This window comes from Salvelinus alpinus, chromosome 27, assembly GCF_045679555.1.
Source record: "Salvelinus alpinus chromosome 27, SLU_Salpinus.1, whole genome shotgun sequence".
Taxonomy (NCBI): domain Eukaryota; kingdom Metazoa; phylum Chordata; class Actinopteri; order Salmoniformes; family Salmonidae; genus Salvelinus; species Salvelinus alpinus.
Window position 1 is genome coordinate 36828603 of NC_092112.1, and position 26548 is coordinate 36855150.

The window sequence follows — 26548 nt, forward strand, 5'->3', positions numbered from 1 at the left end:
ACTCAAAGGTTTTTCTAAATTTTTACTACGCAGAAAAATAGTGAAGACATCAAAACTATGAAGAAACACATATGGAGTGATGTAGTTACAAAAAAAGTGTTAAACAAATCAAAATACATTTTATATTTGAGATTCTTCAAAGTAGCCACCCTTTGCCTTGATAACAGCTTTGCACACTCTTGGCATTCTCTCAACCAGCATCATGAGGTAGTCACCTGGAATGAATTTGTGAGAACTCCTTCAAGACTGCTTTTCCAACAGTCTTGAAGGAGTTCTCACATATGCTAAACACTTGTTGGCTGCTTTTCCTTCACTCTGTGGTCCAACTCATCCCAAACCATCTCAATTGGGTTGAGGTTAGGTGATTGTGGAGGCCAGGTCATCTAATGCAGCACTTCATCACTCTCTTTCTTGGTCAAATAGTCCTTATACATCCTGGAGGTGTGTTGGGTCATTGTCCTGTTGAAAAACAAACGATAGTCCTTTGAATTCTAAATAAATTATCGACAGTGTCACCAGCAAAGCAACTCCACACCATCACACCTCCTCCTCCATGCTTCACGGTGGGAACCACACATGCGGAGATCACCCGTTCACCTACTCTGCGTCTCACAAAGACCCGGCGGTTGGAACCAACCATCTCAAATTTGGACTCATCAGACAGAAAGGACAGATTTCCACCGGTCTAATGTCCATTGCTTGTGTTTCTTGGCCCAAGCAAGTCTATTCTTCTTATTGGTGTCCTTTAGTAGTGGTTTCTTTGCAGCAATTCGACTATAAAGGCCTGATTCACGCATTCTCCTCTGAACAATTGATGTTGAGATGTGTCTGTTACTTGAACTCTGTGAAGCATTTATTTGGGCTGCATTTTCTGAGGCTGGTAAGTCTAATGAACTTATCCTCTGCAGCAGAGGTAACTCTGGGTCTTCCTTTCCTGTGGCGGTCCTCATGAGAGCCAGTTTCATCATTGCGCTTGATGGATTTTGTGACTGCACTCAAAGAAACTTTCAAAGTTCTTGAAAATGTCCACATTGACTGACCTCCATGTCTCAAAGTAATGATGGACTGTTGTTTCTCTTTGCTTATTTGAGCTGTTCTTACCATAATATGGACTTGGTCTTTTACCAAATAGGGTTATCTTCTGTATACAACTCCTACCTTGTCACAACACAACTGATTGGCTCAAACGCATTAAGGAAAGATATTCCACAAATTAACTTTTAAGAAGGCACACCTGTTAATTGAAATGCATTCCAGGTGAATACCTCATGAAGCTGGTTGAGAGAATGCCAAGAGTGTCATCAAGGCAAAGGGTGGCTACTTTGAAGAATATCAAATATCAAATATATTTAGATTTGTTTAACACTTTTTTGGTTACTACATGATTCCATATGTGTTATTTCATAGTTTTTATGTCTTCACTATTATTCTACAATGTAGAAAATAGTAAACATAAAGAAAAACTCTTAAATGAGTAGGTGTGTCCAAACTTTTGACTGGTACTGTATGTAAGGGGACCTCCAGGGGACCCAAAAAATAAAATAAAATAATATTATTTTTGTTGGGGGCCCCTTGGAGATCGGGGGCCCTGGGGGACGTAGACCTGTGTGCCTGTTCGGTAATTCGGCCTTGCTCCTATCACCTCTCTCTGCCTCTCCCACCCATATCCCTGCCTCCCTCTCTCTCTCTCTAATCACCAAAGAGCGAGGGGGAAATATCCTTGTGTCATTAGCAGCATCTCAAAGTCACAGTGTCCTCTAGCGTATGCTGTTTGACAGGCCCTGCCAAAAGAATTAGAGTGAGAAATGATGGTGCCATGATTAGATGTGGAGCTCAGGGAGAGGGCTTCATCCAGGGGATATGGGGGATGAGAGGACATGAGACGAGAGGAGAGAGAAGAGATGGATGGAGGAGAGGAGAAGGCCTGATCCATGGATACTGCACAGATGACAGGGAATTGAGGAAAGAAAGGAAGAAAGAAAGAAAGAAAGAGAGAAAGGAAGAAAGAAAGAAAGAAAAAGAAAGAAAGAAAGAAAAAGAAAGAAAGAAAGAAAGAAAAAGAAAGAAGGATGAGAGAGGAGAGAAGGATGAGAGCAGAGAAGAAGAAGTACTGGGAGCTGACATTTAGAGCACCTGATCCATATTCATCATCAAAGCAGGCCTCAACCCTCTCCTCAGAGTTGTGACCCGAGACACAACCAGCAGAGATCTGAGGGGGAAAAACAACAATCTGTTTCCTATCAGAACCAGAGCTCTCAGAACCCTAACACACTTCTAGAGTCCCTCTGTTCCGTCTACATTCCTATAAAGTCTCCCTGCATCCCAAATGGCACCCTATTCCCTCCGATCTCTTTATAGTGCACTAAGGCCCTGGTTAAAGTAGTGCACTAGGGGGGAAAAGGGTGCCATTTGGGACGTACGTCTGTCTGCTATGCACTGCCGTGGTGTTTCATCTACCACAGTCTCCTCCAAACGCGTGCAGTTCTCTCCGTTTTCCACATTCTCTCCTAAATCTCCCCGGTAAACTCCTGCATACCTGCATTATATTCTCCTGAAGTCTCCCCCCCCCCATTTTCTTTACAGTGTCTTACAGTACACCAGCAAGATACTGGGAAAGAGGATCCAGTGGCTCAGTTACAAAATTCCTAGTAGATACTGTAAACACACACGCACGCACGCACGGGCACACGCATACCCTCTCAGAGTGCATCAGAGGCGTGTTGGTGTGTAAGCCTTATATCATACGCTATATTCAGAGCATGAACGCGAGGAGTCAGCAAGTCTGGTAGCAGCTGCTGAATATTCAGCTCTCGCGCTCACACAGACACACTGCTCTCTCTCTCCCTGCTCCACTTTCATTAAGGGCCTCTCCTACAGTGGCCCCTCCAACACTTAATAATAATAATAAGAGGTGTCTTTATAATGGATCACCTGGAGGGAGGCCCCGCCTCTCAGACCATACGCTATCTGACATCATTTACACCTCCTGCTCTGATTGGCTGCCTGGCAGGGGAGAGGCCCGGCGCCGGGGGTTGACGGACAGCTCAGAGGGAGGACGCAAGTCAGATGGGCCAAGGACATTCCCTCAGAGAGAGAGAGATGGAGGGAGGGAGGGAGGGAGGGAGGGAGGGAGGGGAGGGAGGGAGGGAGGGAGGGAGGGAGCGTGAGAGAAGGGGGGAGAGAGATGGGGGAGAGACGAGGGGAGAGATATACAGAGAGAGGAGAGAGAGACAGGAGAGAGAGAGAGAGAGCGTGAGAGAGAGAGAGAGAGAACACTCACACTCTCTTACACAAGAGAGGAGCAGAGCAGAATTTGGTTCGAGTCAAATCAGCTGAGAGAGAAAGTGATGAGTAACAGTATTGAATTGAATGTTTATTTTGAATCACTGTATTATTTGTTATGAATGAATTGTCAGGGAAAGTGCTGCTCTCTTGGTCTAAAGATGTTAGGCTAAATTGACTGTGAGATGCTAGGGAGGTTGAGAGTGTACTTGTACTGTAAGTCAGCACGCTGTGTTGTGTTGTGTGTCTGTTAATAGATGGTTAGTGAAGGATCTGAGAATGTGTGTGACACGGGAGACACACACACTCGTGACCAATGGTTGGAAGGCAGCTGTTCCCATTTGCTGTGGTGCAGCCCAGCCGTCGTTTCAGGTGACACACACACACTGCTGGGCCCACTGTGTTTATATCATATGGGAAGGTATTTTTTCCCCTCATCCTGCCAGGGAACAGGCCCCCGCATGGAGAGAGAGAGAGAGAGAGAGAGAGAGAGAGAGAGAGAGAGAGAGAGAGAGAGAGAGAGAGAGAGAGAGAGAGAGAGAGAGAGAGAGAGAGGTGGGGAGAGAGAGAGAGGGAGAGAGAGAGGGGGGACAGAGAGAGGGAGAGTTGGGGAGAGGGAGAAAGAGAAAGAGACAGACAGAGGGGAGACCGGCAGAGGGAAGACAGGAAAAAGAGAAGGAGGGGCCAGAGGATCAGTTTAGGGATTTTAAGTGTGATGATGCTGCTTTGAGTTCTACTGTTTGTGGCCGTGGTTAACATTCCGTGACCAAAACCACGTTTGGAACAAAACAAAGTCCATACCCAATGTCTATTGTGTCAGAGTGTAAGTTTGAGAGTGTGATTATAACTTTGGGATTGAGTGTCTGAATAGTGGTCATTGAGCTAGACCACGGCTGTGTGGTTTGGTTTGTCCTTGAGAGGTTAAGGATGAGTCCCAAATGGCACCCTATTCCCTATGTAGTACACTAATTTGTACTAGAGTACTATGGTCCCTGGTTAAAGTAGTGCACTACGTAGGGAATAGGGTTTCATTTGGGACTGAGCCTTAGTCTAGCTGAGTTCTTACAGTAATCAGATAATCAGATAATCGCTGGAAAATCACCGTAATGTATTTGCATGGCTGTCTACAGCACACAAAGGGTTAAGTCCGTTCTGATTTCCTCAGACTCGGAGAGTCCAGTGTGTGTGTACGTGTGTGTGTGTGTGTGCACGCAGCCAGTTAAAGAGACTGTAGAGCGGGAGTCAGCGATAGATGGGTGTAGCCACAAAGCTTTCGGAATAAAACAGACAGCTACTTTTCTAATCCCAGATACACAGAACTAGATGGCTCTCTGTTTTTCCACTTATTTGGGACTTCTTAAAAACCAGACGTTTTGGCTAAAATCGCAAACGTCACCAAGTTTCTGTCGCAACCTCTTCCTTCTCAGTTGGTTTTCCTTCTTTCCTCTTCTCAGATTTTTGTTATTTCTCAGTTGAGCATCAACAACACAGGTCAAACGGTCAGACACCGGAAAACTGTATCTACGGTTTTACACACACACACACACACACACACACACACACACACACACACACACACACACACACACACACACACACACACACACACACACACACACACACACACACACACACACACACACACAGTTACGAGACACAACAGAGGGAGATCAGTTTCAAAGCCAGTCTTAGTCTCAGTGGCCTCGCTACAATGGCACAGCGATTACAGGTCTCAGTGGCCTCACAGCTGAAGTCTAATCTCCCTCTTACAACAGAACAGCATAAGACAATAAAACGACCATTAGACAAGCTATTCTCAAGACAAAAGCCTCTACCACTCCCTTTAGACAATTAAAGGTACATTCTGGGATATTTGATGTTAATTCTATTATAGAATATCAAATAAAAATATAATTTATATTTGAGATTCTTCAAAGTAGCCACCCTTTGCCTTGATGACAGCTTTGCACACTCTTGGCATTCTCTCAACCAGCTTCATGAAGTAGTCACCTGGAATGAATTTCAATTAACAGGTGTGCCTTGTTGAAAGTTAATTTGTGGAATTTCTTTCCTTCTTAATGTGTTTGAGCCAATCAATTGTGTTGTGACAATGTAGGGTTGGTATACAGACGCCCTATTTGGTAAAAGACCAAGTCCATATTATGGCAAGAACGGCTCAAATAAGCAAAGAGAAATGTCAGTCCATCATTACTTTGAGACATGAAGGTCAGTCAATACAGAAAATGTAAAGAACTTTAAATGTTTCTTCAAGTGCAGTCACAAAAACCATCAAGCGCTATGATGAAACTGGCTCTCATGAGGACCGCCACAGGAAAGGAAGACCCAGAGTTACCTCTGCTGCAGAGGATAAGTTCATTAGAGTTACCAGCCTCAGAAATTGCAGCCCAAATAAATGCTTCACAGAGTTCAAGAAACAGACAGGAGGAGACTGTGTAAATCAGGCCTTTATGGTCAAATTGCTGCAAAGAAACCACTACTAAAGGACACCAATAAGAACAAGAGACTTGCTTGGTCAAGAAACACAAGCAATGGACATTAGACTTGTGGAAATCTGTCCTTTGGTCTGATGAGTCTAAATTTCAGATTTTTGGTTCCAACCGCGTCTTTGTGAGAGACGCAGAGTAGGTGAACGGGTGGTCTCCGCATGTGTGGTTCCCACCGCGAAGCATGGAGGAGGACGTGTAATTGTGTGGGGATGCTTTGCTGGTGACACTGTCAGTGATTTACTTAGAATTCAAGGCACACTTAACCAGCATGGCTACCACAGCATTCTGCAGCAATACGCCATTTCATCTGGTTCGTGCTTAGTCATTTGTTTTCAACAGGACAATGACCCAAAACACACCTCCAGGCTGTGTAAGGCCTATTTGACCAAGAAGGAGAGTGATGGAGTGCGTCATCAGATGACCTGGCCTCCACAATCCCCCGACCTCAACCCAATTGAGATGGTTTGGGAGGAGTTGGACATCAGAGTGAAGGAAAAGCAGCCAACAAGTGCTCAGCATATGTGAGAACTCCTTCAAGACTGTTCCAGGTGAAGCTGTTTGAGAGAATGCCAAGAGCGTGCAAAGCTGTCATCAAGGCAAAGGGTGGCTACTTTGAAGAATCTCAAATATAACATATATTTAGATTTTTGTAACACTGTTTTGGTTACTACATGATTATATATGTGTTATTTCATAGTTGTGATGTCTTCACTGTCATTCAGTAATGTAGAAAACAGTCAAAATAAAGACAAACCTTTGAATGAGTAGGTGTGTCCAAACTTTTGACTGGTACTGTATATATGCCTTATTAGTTTAGTACAACTGTATTACCATATAATAACAACTACTGTATTACCATATAATAACAACTACTGTATTACCGTATAATAACCACTACTGTATTACCGTATAATAACCACTACTGTATTACCATATAATAACAACTACTGTATTACCATATAATAACAACTACTGTATTACCATATAATAACAACTACTGTATTACCATATAATAACAACTACTGTATTACCGTATAATAACCACTACTGTATTACCGTATAATAACCACTACTGTATTACCATATAATAACAACTACTGTATTACCATATAATAACAACTACTGTATTACCATATTTTTGTACTTTTTATTTAACCTTTATTTAACCAGGTAGGCCAGTTAAGAACAAGTTCTCATTTACAACTGCGACCTGGCCAAGATAAAGCAAAGCAGTGCGACAAAAACAACAACACAGAGTTACACATAAACAAACATACAGTCAATAACGCAATAGGAAAATCTATGTACAGTGTGTGCAAACGTAGAGATAGTAGGGAGGTAAGGCAATAAATAGGCCATAGAGGCAAAATAATTACAATTTAGCATTAACACTGGAGTGACAGATACGCAGATGATGATGTGCAAGTAGAGATACTGGGGTGCAAAAGAGCAAGAGGCTAAATAACAATATGGGGATGAGGTAGTTTGGTGTGCTATTTATATATTGGCTGTGTACAGGTCCATGATCGGTAAGCTGCTCTGACAGCTGATGCTTAAAGTTAGTGAGGGAGATATAAGACTCCAGCTTCAGTGATTTTTGCAATTGGTTCCAGTCATCGGCAGCAGAGAACTGGAAGGAAAGGTGGCCAAAGGATATAATAACAACACCTGTATTACTATATAATAACACCTGTATTACTATATAATAACAACACCTGTATTACTATATAATAACAACACCTGTATTACTATATAATAACAACACCTGCATTACTATATAATAACAACACCTGTATTACTATATAATAACAACACCTGTATTACTATATAATAACAACACCTGTATTACTATATAATAACAACACCTGCATTACTATATAATAACAACACCTGTATTACTATATAATAACAACACCTGTATTACTATGTAATAACAACACCTGTATTACTATATAATAACAACACCTGTATTACTATATAATAACAACACCTGTATTACTATATAATAACAACACCTGTATTACTATATAATAACAACACCTGTATTACTATGTAATAACAACACCTGTATTACTATATAATAACAACACCTGTATTACTATATAATAACAACACCTGTATTACTATATAATAACAACACCTGTATTACTATGTAATAACAACACCTGTATTACTATGTAATAACAACACCTGTATTACTATATAATAACAACACCTGTATTACTATATAATAACAACACCTGTATTACTATGTAATAACAACACCTGTATTACTATATAATAACAACACCTGTATTACTATGTAATAACAACACCTGTATTACTATGTAATAACAACACCTGTATTACTATATAATAACAACACCTGTATTACTATATAATAACAACACCTGTATTACTATGTAATAACAACACCTGTATTACTATATAATAACAACACCTGTATTACTATGTAATAACAACACCTGTATTACTATATAATAACAACACCTGTATTACTATGTAATAACAACACCTGTATTACTATATAATAACAACACCTGTATTACTATGTAATAACAACACCTGTATTACTATGTAATAACAACACCTGTATTACTATATAATAACAACACCTGTATTACTATGTAATAACCACACCTGTATTACTATATAATAACAACACCTGTATTACTATGTAATAACAACACCTGTATTACTATATAATAACCACACCTGTATTACTATATAATAACAACACCTGTATTACTATATAATAACAACACCTGTATTACTATATAATAAAAACACCTGTATTACTATGTAATAACAACACCTGTATTACTATGTAATAACAACACCTGTATTACTATGTAATAACAACGCCTGTATTACTATATAATAACAACACCTGTATTACTATGTAATAACAACACCTGTATTACTATGTAATAACAACGCCTGTATTACTATGTAATAACAACGCCTGTATTACTATGTAATAACAACGCCTGTATTACTATGTAATAACAACGCCTGTATTACTATGTAATAACAACGCCTGTATTACTATGTAATAACAACGCCTGTATTACTATGTAATAACAACGCCTGTATTACTATGTAATAACAACGCCTGTATTACTATATAATAACAACACCTGTATTACTATGTAATAACAACGCCTGTATTACTATGTAATAACAACACCTGTATTACTATATAATAACAACACCTGTATTACTATGTAATAACAACACCTGTATTACTATATAATAACAACACCTGTATTACTATGTAATAACAACACCTGTATTACTATATAATAACAACACCTGTATTACTATGTAATAACAACACCTGTATTACTATATAATAACAACACCTGTATTACTATATAATAACAACACCTGTATTACTATGTAATAACAACACCTGTATTACTATATAATAACAACACCTGTATTACTATGTAATAACAACACCTGTATTACTATATAATAACAACACCTGTATTACTATGTAATAACAACACCTGTATTACTATATAATAACAACACCTGTATTACTATATAATAACAACACCTGTATTACTATGTAATAACAACACCTGTATTACTATATAATAACAACACCTGTATTACTATGTAATAACAACACCTGTATTACTATATAATAACAACACCTGTATTACTATATAATAACAACACCTGTATTACTATATAATAACAACACCTGTATTACTATATAATAACAACACCTGTATTACTATATAATAACAACACCTGTATTACTATGTAATAACAACACCTGTATTACTATGTAATAACAACACCTGTATTACTATGTAATAACAACACCTGTATTACTATATAATAACAACACCTGTATTACTATGTAATAACAACGCCTGTATTACTATATAATAACAACGCCTGTATTACTATGTAATAACAACGCCTGTATTACTATATAATAACAACGCCTGTATTACTATGTAATAACAACGCCTGTATTACTATGTAATAACAACGCCTGTATTACTATATAATAACAACGCCTGTATTACTATATAATAACAACGCCTGTATTACTATGTAATAAAAACGCCTGTATTACTATGTAATAACAACGCCTGTATTACTATATAATAACAACACCTGTATTACTATGTAATAACAACGCCTGTATTACTATGTAATCACAACACCTGTATTACTATATAATAACAACACCTGTATTACTATATAATAACAACACCTGTATTACTATGTAATAACAACACCTGTATTACTATGTAATAACAACACCTGTATTACTATATAATAACAACACCTGTATTACTATGTAATAACAACACCTGTATTACTATATAATAACAACACCTGTATTACTATATAATAACAACACCTGTATTACTATGTAATAACAACACCTGTATTACTATATAATAACAACACCTGTATTACTATATAATAACAACACCTGTATTACTATGTAATAACAACACCTGTATTACTATATAATAACAACACCTGTATTACTATATAATAACAACACCTGTATTACTATGTAATAACAACACCTGTATTACTATGTAATAACAACACCTGTATTACTATATAATAACAACACCTGTATTACTATATAATAACAACACCTGTATTACTATGTAATAACAACACCTGTATTACTATATAATAACAACACCTGTATTACTATGTAATAACAACACCTGTATTACTATATAATAACAACACCTGTATTACTATGTAATAACAACACCTGTATTACTATGTAATAACAACACCTGTATTACTATATAATAACAACACCTGTATTACTATGTAATAACAACACCTGTATTACTATATAATAACAACACCTGTATTACTATATAATAACAACACCTGTATTACTATATAATAACAACGCCTGTATTACTATGTAATAACAACACCTGTATTACTATGTAATAACAACACCTGTATTACTATGTAATAACAACGCCTGTATTACTATGTAATAACAACACCTGTATTACTATGTAATAACAACACCTGTATTACTATGTAATAACAACGCCTGTATTACTATGTAATAACAACACCTGTATTACTATGTAATAACAACACCTGTATTACTATGTAATAACAACGCCTGTATTACTATGTAATAACAACACCTGTATTACTATATAATAACAACGCCTGTATTACTATGTAATAACAACGCCTGTATTACTATGTAATAACAACACCTGTATTACTATGTAATAACAACGCCTGTATTACTATATAATAACAACGCCTGTATTACTATGTAATAACAACACCTGTATTACTATGTAATAACAACGCCTGTATTACTATATAATAACAACGCCTGTATTACTATGTAATAACAAAACCTGTATTACTATGTAATAACAACGCCTGTATTACTATATAATAACAACACCTGTATTACTATTTAATAACAACGCCTGTATTACTATGTAATAACAACACCTGTATTACTATATAATAACAACACCTGTATTACTATGTAATAACAACACCTGTATTACTATGTAATAACAACACCTGTATTACTATGTAATAACAACACCTGTATTACTATGTAATAACAACACCTGTATTACTATATAATAACGACACCTGTATTACTATGTAATAACAACACCTGTATTACTATGTAATAACGACACCTGTATTACTATATAATAACGACACCTGTATTACTATATAATAACGACACCTGTATTACTATGTAATAACGACACCTGTATTACTATGTAATAACGACACCTGTATTACTATGTAATAACGACACCTGTATTACTATATAATAACGACACCTGTATTACTATGTAATAACGACACCTGTATTACTATATAATAACGACACCTGTATTACTATGTAATAACGACACCTGTATTACTATGTAATAACGACACCTGTATTACTATATAATAACGACACCTGTATTACTATATAATAACGACACCTGTATTACTATGTAATAACAACACCTGTATTACTATATAATAACAACACCTGTATTACTATGTAATAACGACACCTGTATTACTATATAATAACAACACCTGTATTACTATATAATAACAACACCTGTATTACTATGTAATAACAACACCTGTATTACTATATAATAACAACACCTGTATTACTATGTAATAACAACACCTGTATTACTATGTAATAACAACACCTGTATTACTATGTAATAACAACACCTGTATTACTATATAATAACAACACCTGTATTACTATGTAATAACAACACCTGTATTACTATATAATAACAACACCTGTATTACTATATAATAACAACACCTGTATTACTATGTAATAACAACACCTGTATTACTATGTAATAACACCACCTGTATTACTATATAATAACAACACCTGTATTACTATGTAATAACAACACCTGTATTACTATATAATAACAACACCTGTATTACTATGTAATAACAACACCTGTATTACTATATAATAACAACACCTGTATTACTATATAATAACAACACCTGTATTACTATGTAATAACAACACCTGTATTACTATGTAATAACAACACCTGTATTACTATGTAATAACAACACCTGTATTACTATGTAATAACAACACCTGTATTACTATGTAATAACAACACCTGTATTACTATATAATAACAACACCTGTATTACTATGTAATAACAACACCTGTATTACTATATAATAACAACACCTGTATTACTATGTAATAACAACACCTGTATTACTATGTAATAACAACACCTGTATTACTATGTAATAACAACACCTGTATTACTATGTAATAACAACACCTGTATTACTATGTAATAACAACACCTGTATTACTATGTAATAACAACACCTGTATTACTATATAATAACAACACCTGTATTACTATGTAATAACAACACCTGTATTACTATGTAATAACAACACCTGTATTACTATATAATAACAACACCTGTATTACTATGTAATAACAACACCTGTATTACTATGTAATAACAACACCTGTATTACTATATAATAACAACACCTGTATTACTATATAATAACAACACCTGTATTACTATGTAATAACAACACCTGTATTACTATATAATAACCACACCTGTATTGCTATATAATAACAACACCTGTATTACTATGTAATAACAACACCTGTATTACTATATAATAACCACACCTGTATTACTATATAATAACAACACCTGTATTACTATGTAATAACAACACCTGTATTACTATGTAATAACAACACCTGTATTACTATATAATAACAACACCTGTATTACTATATAATAACAACACCTGTATTACTATGTAATAACAACACCTGTATTACTATGTAATAACAACACCTGTATTACTATGTAATAACAACACCTGTATTACTATATAATAACAACACCTGTATTACTATATAATAACAACACCTGTATTACTATGTAATAACAACACCTGTATTACTATATAATAACAACACCTGTATTACTATATAATAACAACACCTGTATTACTATATAATAACAACACCTGTATTACTATGTAATAACAACACCTGTATTACTATATAATAACAACACCTGTATTACTATATAATAACAACACCTGTATTACTATGTAATAACAACACCTGTATTACTATATAATAACAACACCTGTATTACTATATAATAACAACACCTGTATTACTATGTAATAACAACACCTGTATTACTATATAATAACAACACCTGTATTACTATATAATAACAACACCTGTATTACTATGTAATAACAACACCTGTATTACTATGTAATAACAACACCTGTATTACTATATAATAACAACACCTGTATTACTATATAATAACAACACCTGTATTACTATGTAATAACAACACCTGTATTACTATATAATAACAACACCTGTATTACTATATAATAACAACACCTGTATTACTATATAATAACAACACCTGTATTACTATGTAATAACAACACCTGTATTACTATGTAATAACAACACCTGTATTACTATGTAATAACAACACCTGTATTACTATATAATAACAACACCTGTATTACTATGTAATAACAACACCTGTATTACTATATAATAACCACACCTGTATTACTATATAATAACAACACCTGTATTACTATGTAATAACAACACCTGTATTACTATGTAATAACCACACCTGTATTACTATGTAATAACAACACCTGTATTACTATGTAATAACAACACCTGTATTACTATATAATAACCACACCTGTATTACTATATAATAACAACACCTGTATTACTATGTAATAACAACACCTGTATTACTATATAATAACAACACCTGTATTACTATATAATAACAACACCTGTATTACTATATAATAACAACACCTGTATTACTATGTAATAACAACATCCGGTATTACTATATAATAACAACACCTGTATTACTATATAATAACAACACCTGTATTACTATGTAATAACAACACCTGTATTACTATATAATAACAACACCTGTATTACTATGTAATAACAACACCTGTATTACTATATAATAACAACACCTGTATTACTATATAATAACAACACCTGTATTACTATATAATAACAACACCTGTATTACTATGTAATAACAACACCTGTATTACTATATAATAACAACACCTGTATTACTATATAATAACAACACCTGTATTACTATGTAATAACAACACCTGTATTACTATGTAATAACAACACCTGTATTACTATATAATAACAACACCTGTATTACTATGTAATAACAACACCTGTATTACTATGTAATAACAACACCTGTATTACTATGTAATAACAACGCCTGTATTACTATGTAATAACAACGCCTGTATTACTATGTAATAACAACACCTGTATTACTATATAATAACAACGCCTGTATTACTATGTAATAACAACGCCTGTATTACTATGTAATAACAACGCCTGTATTACTATATAATAACAACGCCTGTATTACTATATAATAACAACGCCTGTATTACTATGTAATAACAACGCCTGTATTACTATATAATAACAACGCCTGTATTACTATATAATAACAACACCTGTATTACTATGTAATAACAACGCCTGTATTACTATGTAATAACAACACCTGTATTACTATATAATAACAACACCTGTATTACTATGTAATAACAACACCTGTATTACTATGTAATAACAACACCTGTATTACAATGTAATAACAACACCTGTATTACTATATAATAACAACACCTGTATTACTATGTAATAACAACACCTGTATTACTATATAATAACAACACCTGTATTACTATATAATAACAACACCTGTATAACTATATAATAACAACACCTGTATTACTATATAATAACAACACCTGTATTACTATGTAATAACAACACCTGTATTACTATGTAATAACAACACCTGTATTACTATATAATAACAACACCTGTATTACTATATAATAACAACACCTGTATTACTATATAATAACAACACCTGTATAACTATATAATAACAACACCTGTATTACTATATAATAACAACACCTGTATTACTATGTAATAACAACACCTGTATTACTATATAATAACAACACCTGTAATACTATGTAATAACAACACCTGTATTACTATGTAATAACAACACCTGTATTACTATATAATAACAACACCTGTATTACTATGTAATAACAACACCTGTATTACTATATAATAACAACACCTGTATTACTATATAATAACAACACCTGTATTACTATATAATAACAACACCTGTATTACTATGTAATAACAACACCTGTATTACTATATAATAACAACACCTGTATTACTATATAATAACAACACCTGTATTACTATGTAATAACAACACCTGTATTACTATGTAATAACAACACCTGTATTACTATGTAATAACAACACCTGTATTACTATGTAATAACAACACCTGTATTACTATGTAATAACAACACCTGTATTACTATGTAATAACAACACCTGTATTACTATGTAATAACAACACCTGTATTACTATGTAATAACAACACCTGTATTACTATGTAATAACAACACCTGTATTACTATGTAATAACAACACCTGTATTACTATGTAATAACAACACCTGTATTACTATATAATAACAACACCTGTATTACTATGTAATAACAACACCTGTATTACTATATAATAACAACACCTGTATTACTATGTAATAACAACACCTGTATTACTATGTAATAACAACACCTGTATTACTATGTAATAACAACACCTGTATTACTATGTAATAACAACACCTGTATTACTATGTAATAACAACACCTGTATTACTATATAATAACAACACCTGTATTACTATATAATAACAACACCTGTATTACTATGTAATAACAACACCTGTATTACTATATAATAACAACACCTGTATTACTATATAATAACAACACCTGTATTACTATGTAATAACAACACCTGTATTACTATATAATAACAACACCTGTATTACTATATAATAACAACACCTGTATTACTATGTAATAACAACACCTGTATTACTATGTAATAACAACACCTGTATTACTATGTAATAACAACACCTGTATTACTATGTAATAACAACACCTGTATTACTATATAATAACAACACCTGTATTACTATATAATAACAACACCTGTATTACTATGTAATAACAACACCTGTATTACTATGTAATAACAACACCTGTATTACTATGTAATAACAACACCTGTATTACTATATAATAACAACACCTGTATTACTATGTAATAACAACACCTGTATTACTATGTAATAACAACACCTGTATTACTATATAATAACAACACCTGTATTACTATGTAATAACAACACCTGTATTACTATGTAATAACAACACCTGTATTACTATATAATAACAACACCTGTATTACTATGTAATAACAACACCTGTATTACTATGTAATAACAACACCTGTATTACTATATAATAACCACACCTGTATTACTATATAATAACAACACCTGTATTACTATATAATAACAACACCTGTATTACTATATAATAACCACACCTGTATTACTATATAATAACAACACCTGTATTACTATGTAATAACAACACCTGTATTACTATGTAATAACCACACCTGTATTACTATATAATAACAACACCTGTATTACTATGTAATAACAACACCTGTATTACTATGTAATAACAACACCTGTATTACTATGTAATAACAACACCTGTATTACTATATAATAACAACACCTGTATTACTATGTAATAACAACACCTGTATTACTATGTAATAACAACACCTGTATTACTATATAATAACAACACCTGTATTACTATGTAATAACAACACCTGTATTACTATATAATAACAACACCTGTATTACTATATAATAACAACACCTGTATTACTATGTAATAACAACACCTGTATTACTATGTAATAACAACACCTGTATTACTATGTAATAACAACACCTGTATTACTATGTAATAACAACACCTGTATTACTATATAATAACAACACCTGTATTACTATGTAATAACAACACCTGTATTACTATGTAATAACAACACCTGTATTACTATGTAATAACAACACCTGTATTACTATGTAATAACAACACCTGTATTACTATATAATAACAACACCTGTATTACTATGTAATAACAACACCTGTATTACTATGTAATAACAACACCTGTATTACTATATAATAACAACACCTGTATTACTATGTAATAACAACACCTGTATTACTATGTAATAACAACACCTGTATTACTATATAATAACCACACCTGTATTACTATGTAATAACAACACCTGTATTACTATGTAATAACAACACCTGTATTACTATATAATAACCACACCTGTATTACTATATAATAACAACACCTGTATTACTATATAATAACCACACCTGTATTACTATATAATAACCACACCTGTATTACTATATAATAACAACACCTGTATTACTATGTAATAACAACACCTGTATTACTATATAATAACCACACCTGTATTACTATATAGTAACAACACCTGTATTACTATGTAATAACAACACCTGTATTACTATATAATAACAACACCTGTATTACTATGTAATAACAACACCTGTATTACTATATAATAACAACACCTGTATTACTATGTAATAACAACACCTGTATTACTATGTAATAACAATACCTGTATTACTATATCATAACAACACCTGTATTACTATGTAATAACAACACCTGTATTACTATATAATAACAACACCTGTATTACTATATAATAACAACACCTGTATTACTATGTAATAACAACACCTGTATTACTATATAATAACAACACCTGTATTACTATGTAATAACAACACCTGTATTACTATATAATAACAACACCTGTATTACTATATAATAACAACACCTGTATTACTATGTAATAACAACACCTGTATTACTATATAATAACAACACCTGTATTACTATGTAATAACAACACCTGTATTACTATATAATAACAACACCTGTATTACTATATAATAACAACACCTGTATTACTATATAATAACAACACCTGTATTACTATATAATAACAACCATATAAAGTTGTTTTCCTCCATTGTTAGTAAACAATGTGTTTGTTTACAAACAATGTATAGCTTTAAAATATGATCTCATGGACTGTCAATCATTGTATCCATAGCTCCATTTACGAATTTGAGTGATATTACATTTCTCCTGTCCCAAACCCTCCTCCTTATATCCAAACCAAGTGGCTGGGATGCTATTTGAATGAAGTGACGGGGCCAAATCCCTGATTGTGTGTTAAATGCATCTGATAACAGTGTCTGCCATAGAGGGATGCCGCAAAGGAGGTAAACACATTAGATAAATCTGATTGGTCCTGAGGTAGTTTAAAAAAACACTCTGGCTCCTCCCCTCTCGCTAGCTACCATGACTTTGTATGGCTGCTTCTAACTATGACATCACTGTAGCTAGCCAGAGAGGAGAGGACCAGAGGGACTGACGTCACCCCTCCCTCTCATTCAATGTCAATTACGTAACTATGGTGGGAGCCATGCCGATGGTGCATATGGCAATGGCAACCCTCACGTGTGGGACACAATAAAACAGACATGACATCACTGCAGAGAGAGAGAGGGAGAGAGAAGAACAGAGTGAGAGCGAGAGAGAGAAGGACAGAGAGAGAGAGAGAGAGAGAGAGAGAGAGAGAGAGAGAGAGAGAGAGAGAGAGAGAGAGAGAGCAGGTCCATGCTATGGGGATAACGTCATGGGGGTTTTGGGGGATGTGCCACGAGGTCCATCTAAAAGAACAGAACAGCCAAATTACGCCAGCCAAGACATTATGCAACCCAAATAACAGTCAACAGACTAGGAGGTTTGGCACGAAAGTAGAAGGGCCAGCCTGTCACATCAAATGATGCCCAATCATTCACCCACTTACACACACACACACACACACAGAAAAACACAACACACACTTCCCCTCGGCACGGCCCTCCCCGCATAAGCAAACTCTCCTGTCGACAGGAAATCCTTCCACCCACGTCCCTGCCTCGCTTAGCAACCAGCGTCACGCCATACCTCCACCAACACACACACCACGCACGCAATCATGCACAGTCACACACAGAACAACACACACACTCACACAGAAACCCACACATGTGCACACACAAGTCAGATTTGGAAAATGAACATCTTATCTGACCAAAACACAAGACAGAGCCCTCTCCACACAAGTGGCATTCCTGTCCGACACACTCCTTAAACTCACTCACTCACTCACACACACACACACACACACACACACACACACACACACACACACACACACACACACACACACACACACACACACACACACACACACACACACACACACACACACACACACACACACACACACACACACACACACACACACACACACACACACACACACACACAAGAATCATCCCTTCAAATCTGTCAGCAACCTCAGCTAGAAATGAGAACATCTCTCAAAATATAAAACCTTTTTTTTCATCCCGCTCTATTTTTACCCGAGCTTTATAAGGACTGAGTTAGTTAGCAAGAGGACACACACACACACACACACACTGTTCACACACACACTGTTCACACACACACACACACACACACACACACACACACACACACACACACACACACACACACACACACACACACACTGTACACACACACACACTGTTCACACACACACACACACGCTGGGCGCTCTCTTACTGACGTGAGTGGAGCTAATTGAGCCAGGCTCGCTGTGCTGTGGACAATGACTCCATTCGGGCACAGCAGGGTGGCTATTGAAGAGTCAATGACAATTATAACCTGGGGGGACACACAAAGACCATCCTTCTTCTTTCCACTAATATGCTGTGGTTCCACTATACGGCTTTAGACTGCATTAACACAGCACTAAACGCACACGCCGCTTAGCTGAGGAAAGAGAAGGAGGGAGGAGGGTATACGTGAATTAGCTCAAAGAGAGAAATTACTGTCTTTGTTACTGCTGACCTGTGTGTCAAATGAAAGTCGTTATTGACCCATTGGGTTTAGGGTGGATGGTATCTATAACATTGACTGGCCTTCACTCTCACGTCCAGACTACACAGGACTGGACATGTCTATTTTGACTAGACCAGACCAATGATGGTAACCAGTAAAGAGGACCAATAGCTGAAGCCCCGCATTAGTTGCCTTTGGTAAGCAATTGATCAAGCACATGTTTTATCTGGGATAAATGAAGGCTCATTTCAAGTAAATATGACATGGAAATCGGACTTTTGCATCAGGCGTTTATTGACGTTGGTGGGGGGTACGGGGAAATGTCAGTTACAGGGTGTTTGGAGTCCAGACACAGTGAGAGCTCCTACATAGGGGGTCTCTTCATTGAGACTAGCAGGGTGATATAGGGCTGAGATCCTAAATGAACACAGCCAATGGGGGTCATTATCTGAATGAACGATGCCATAGGGTGGGGCGGGTGAATTATGAATGAACTACACTAGACCACGACAGGTTCTTTCGCTCTCTCTCTGTTCCTTCCGTCTCGCTCTTGCTGTCCTCTCTCTCTCTCTCTCTCTCTCTCGCTCTCTTTCTCTCCCTTGCACTCGCTCCTGTTCCCCCCGCCCTCTCTCTCGCTCACTCGCTCATCAATATATAAAAATAGCAGAGCCAATCACCCACACAGACCACAGACACGGAGAGACAGAGACAGAGATTGACACTCTGTCTAACAAGTGAACATTCCCTGCGCTGCCGTGGATACACATTTACACACAGACAGAGATGTAAACACACTCACACTCGAACAAACACACGGAAAGTCACACAGAGGATTCTAGCGTACCGCCATACGATAATACAAAAACAAATACTGTTGCACGTGTAAATAAAGAGATGCTGGTGAACAGATGAAACACATGCAATAATGACATACATGCATTTTCACTCTTATCAAACACAGTGGCCCTGATATGCCGGCAAATACACACACTCCCCGGTTAGGGAGTCTATTTATTATAAATATATTCACAGAGAGAGAGAGAGAGAGAGAGAGGGAGAGGGAGAGGGAAAGAGGGAGAGAGAGATGTGGTGTGTGTCTGTATGTGTGTGTGTGTGTGTGTGTGTGTGTGTGTGTGTGTGTGTGTGTGTGTGTGTGTGTGTGTGTGTGTGTGTGTGTGTGTGTGTGTGTGTGTGTGTGTGTGTGTGTGTGTGTGTGTGTGTGTGTGTGTGTGTGTGTGTAACGTGATGTGATAGTGCTCACCCTGTGCCACGCGCTTTTTCCACTGTTGCTGTGCGTCTGATCAGATCTGCCTCTCTCAACCTATTTGCCGCCTGTCACACTCGCACGTACAGTACCCAGCCCCTTATCCCCATACAAGAGTCCCTTCTTAATCTAAGCTATGACATACAGCTCTATTCATCCCCATGTATTACAAGACTTTAACTAAAGCTGACTAAAACATCACTCTGCTCTCTCTATCCATGGACACAGTGTACAGTATACCAACAACCTTAAACCACCAAGCTCAGCTGATTAAAACCTCCCCATCTCTCTCTCTCTCTCTCTCAATTTACTCTCTCTCTTTCTCTCTCTCAATTTTCGATTTACTCTCTCTTCTTCTAACATGAGTGGATGGGATCCCCCTGTTCCCTTAAAAGTGTACACTCCTCTGGACCCCTTCCCTCCAGTCGACGACTGTCAACACTCACTTAGACTTTCCCCTTTACTCTCCCTTCAAAACAAACACATAACTATCCCTCGCTCTGTCTCACTGAAAAACACACTGTCTCTACTTAGAAGTACAGAAGCAGCCCATGTCAACACTTAACCTCCTTTGGTTGCTAAAGTCTATACACACACACACACACACACACACACACACACACACACACACACACACACACACACACACACACACACACACACACACACACACACACACACACACACACACACACACACACACACACACACACACACACACACACACACACACACACACACACACATACACCCCTCCCCCCATCACCACCACCACCACCACCACCACCACCACAGACAGCGATTGAAAAGAGCCATAAAGTCACCTTAGAATCCTTCTGTTGTCCAGACGAGCCCCTTCCTTCCTTTCCTCCTCTCCGATAGTTCTACCTCTCCTCTCCTAGTCTGCAATGTCAGTTCCCTCCACTGAGCCTGAGCCCCTCCATTTCCGCCCCAGCTCTGCGTTTCTGGCACTGAGCAACACAGGCGACTGACTGCGTTCCTGTAGTCTCGCTCTCTCTCTCTCTCTCTGCTCTCAGCTCTCTCTCTCTCAGTAGGGTTGTGTGTTCCACAGCTCAGCCAGTCAGCCTGCCTGGCCCACCAACAAGAGTCCCAGTCTTCTCCAGGGTCCTAGTGCTAGTGGTGTTCTCTGAAAGAATGCCATTGTCTCTGAGCAGAGCCCTCCCTCCCTCCCTCAGAGCGTCAGCAGATTACCAGGGCAACGAGGGCCTGCCTAGAGGGAGCTGATCAGATCATGCTGTTCAGAGGTTCCAGTAGGCTAGACTGACTAGCTGACTGACTAGCTGACTGACTGGCTGACTGACTGACTGGCTAACTAGCTGACTGACTGGCTGACTGACTGACTGACTGGCACACTGACTGGCTGACTGGCACACTGACCGGCTGACTGACCGACTGACTGGCAGACTGACTGGCTGACTGGCTGACTGACCTGACCGGCTGACTGACCGACTGACTGACCGACTGACTGGCCGACTGACTGGCCGACTGACCGACCGACTGACCGGCTGACTGAAGGACTTTCTCAACACAGGAAACACTCAACTAAAGAAGGAAGCATTGATCCTTTGTCGTTTATACATTCTTAATTCAAGTGACTATATGTATATGTATATAGTACCAGTCAAAATTCTATAGTACCAGTCAAGGTTCTTCAAAGTAGCCATCCTTTGCCTTAATGACAGCTTTCCACGCTCCTGGCATTCTCTCAACCAGCGTCATGAGGTAGTCAATTGGAAATGCAATTCAATTAACAGGTGTGCCTTGTTAAAAGTTAATTTGTGGAATTTCTTTCCTTCTTAATCGGTTTGAGCCAATCACTTGTGTTGTGACAAGGTAGGGTTGGTAAACAGAATATAACCCTATTTGGTAAAAGACCAAATCCATGTTATGGCAAGAACAGTTCAGATAAGCAAAGAGAAACGACATTCCATCATCACTTTAAGACATGAAGGTCAGTCAATCCAAGAAAATATTTATTCAAGTGCAGTCGCATAAACCATCAAGCGCTATGATGAAACTGGCTCTCATGAGGACCGCCACAGGAAAGGAAGACCCAGAGTTACCTCTGCTGCAGAGGATAAGTTCATTAGACTTACCAGCCTCAGCAATTTTAGCCCAGATAATTGCTTCACAGAGTTCAAGTAACAGACACATCTCAACATCAACTGTTCAGAGGAGACTGTGTGAATCAGACCTTCATGGTCGAATTACTGCAAAGAAACCACTACTAAAGGACACCAACAAGAACAAGAGACTTGCTTGGGCCAAGAAACTCAAGCAATGGACATTAGACCGGTGGAAATCTGTCCTTTGGTCTGATGAGTACAAATTTGAGATTTTTGGTTTCAACCGCCGGGTCTTTGTGAGACGCAGAGTAGGTGAATGGAGGATCTCTGCATGTGTGGTTCCCACCGTGAAGCATGGAGGAGGAGGGGTGATAGTGTGGGGATGCTTTGCTGGTGACACTGTCAGTGATTTATTTTGAATTCAAGGCACACTTTACCAGCATGGCTACCACAGCATTCTGTAGCGATACGCCATCCCATGTGGTTTGCGCTTAGTGGGACTATCATTTGTTTTTCAACAGGATAATGACCCAACACACTTCCAAGCTCTGTAAGGGCTATTTGACCAAGAAGGAGAGTGATGGAGTGCGTCATCAGATGACCCGACATCAGAATCAACCGGCCTCAAGCCAATTGAGATTATTATAATATATTTTTTATTTAACCTTTATTTAACTAGGCAAGTCAGTTAAGAACAAATTCTTATTTACAATGACGGCCTACACCGGCCAAACCCTAACCCGCTGGGCCAATTGTGCGCCGCCCTATGGGACCCCCAATCACGGCCGGTTGTGATACAGCTTGGAATCTAACCAGGGTCTGTAGTGACCCTGGTAGTGACCCTGTAGTGACGCTGAGATGCAGTGCATTAGACTGCTGTGCCACTCGGGAGATGGTTTAGGATAAGTTGGACAGCAGAGTGAAGGAAAAGCAGTCAACAAGTGCTCAGCATATGTGGGAACTCCTTCAAGACTGTTGGAAAAGCAATCCAGGTGAAGCTGGTTGAGAGAATGCCAAGAGTGTGCAAAGCTGTCATCAAGGTAAAGGGTGGCTACTTTGAAGAATCTCAAAATATAAAATGTATTTTGATTTGTTTCACACTTTTTGGTTACTACATGATTCCATATGTGTTATTTCATAGTTTTGATGTCTTCGCTATTATTCAACAACGTAGAAAATAGTAAAAATAAAGTGAAACCCTTGAATGAGTAGGCGTGTCCAAACTTGACTGGTACTGTATAATTTAGTTTATGTCTAGTCTATCATAATAAACTGTTTAACATAAAATAATACATGTATTTATATATATATGTATTTATTTTCCAGACTCTTGACATTGCTCCCTCTGTTATTTCTTATTTTCTTTATTTTAATTTTTGGGATTTGCGTGTATTGTTTTGTATTGTTAGGTATTACTGCACTTTTGGAGCAAGAAACATAAGCATGGAAGGCTTATACACGCAAATCCCAATAATAAAAATAAAGAATTTACACATATTTTGCGATAACATCTACAAGATTATGTGCACGCGACCAATAACATTGGATTTGATTTATATGTGTGAAATGTAACACCATATATTGTCAGCAAACGGTATATACATTCAACACTATATAGCACATACTTTCTGACATAAACATGAATCACAAGATAGTGACATTGTAATCTCGGCTAGGAATAAGCTCAAATGTATATTTTGGGTAACACTTTACATTTAGTCTCCCTTATACCTGTGTAATTACTGTAGTAACAACACTATACTAATAAATGTGGACTTACATTTCAATTCAATTCAAAGGGGCTTTATTGGCATGGGAAACATATGTTTCATTGCCAAAGCAAGAGAAATCAACAAGAAACAAAAGTGAGAAGAAACAAGAAACAACACAAAACATTTTTTTTTTTTTTTTTACAGTAACACTTCGACCACACCGACAGCGTCACTGCGTTTTGGTACAGCAGAAGTACATTCATTTCCAATGGAAGGCTGCGTTTGCCTTGCAGCACTGCGTTTGCAGAGGAAGTTGCAGTGCGTTCTGTGTGGTGTTTATTGAACATATGCATATGCCTCAAACTGTACATATCCCGATGCGTACTATTTTGCGCAAGGGCACGGTGGATGTGTTCGAAGCGTAAACATTGCATTCATAAAGGTTTCAAAAGGATAAAGACGTTTTAATGTTATATTACCAGCTACAGTGTTTTTAAACAGATAAATATTGGTTGTACTCTCTCTCTCTCTCTCTCTCAATTGAATTTAAGTGGCTTTATTGGCATGGGAAACATATGTTGACATTGCCAAAGCAAGTGAAATAGAAAATAAACAAAAGTGAAATAAACAATAAAAAGTTAACAGTAAACATTACACTCACAAAAGTTCCAAAAGAATAAAGACATTTCAAATGTCATATTATGTCTATATAGTGTCTTTCTCTGATTAAAATGCAGCGTGTGTTTGTGCAGACCCAGAGGGCTGTGTTACGTCCTAGTGACAGTCAGGATCTTATACATGTCCGCAGAGTTTACTGCTGTTTTATCTGCTCTAGGAGCCAAACAAATTCTCTCTCTCTCCCGCTCTCCCTCTCTCTCTTTCTCTCCCTAACTCCTCCACCACCTCATCCTCCTTCTTCTTCTCTATCCCCTGCTCCTCCACCTCCTTTCCTTCCTCCCCCTGTTCATCAGCAAATGGACGTGCATGCTGACAGAGCAGATGGGGGATGGAGGAAAGAGGCTGAGTGTGTGATGTAACTAGATAGTGGTAGCCATGTCTAACTGTACAGTATGTTCAGT

General features: G+C 36.9%; 1 protein-coding gene across 2 annotated transcripts in view; it reads right to left on the minus strand.

The window, feature by feature from the left end:
- LOC139556490 (forkhead box protein N3-like) overlaps window positions 1–22728 on the minus strand; it is a 61592-nt gene extending 38864 nt beyond the window's left edge. Inside the window, exon 1 of one of the 2 annotated variants that reach the window (XM_071370509.1) lies at window positions 22495–22728. The gene's annotated coding sequence lies outside the window, so the exon portion shown is untranslated. Of the gene's footprint in view, window positions 1–21667; window positions 22417–22494 lie in introns of those variants that run through there. The other variant, XM_071370510.1, reaches the window with a different exon arrangement.
- Window positions 22729–26548: the final 3820 nt, after the last annotated feature.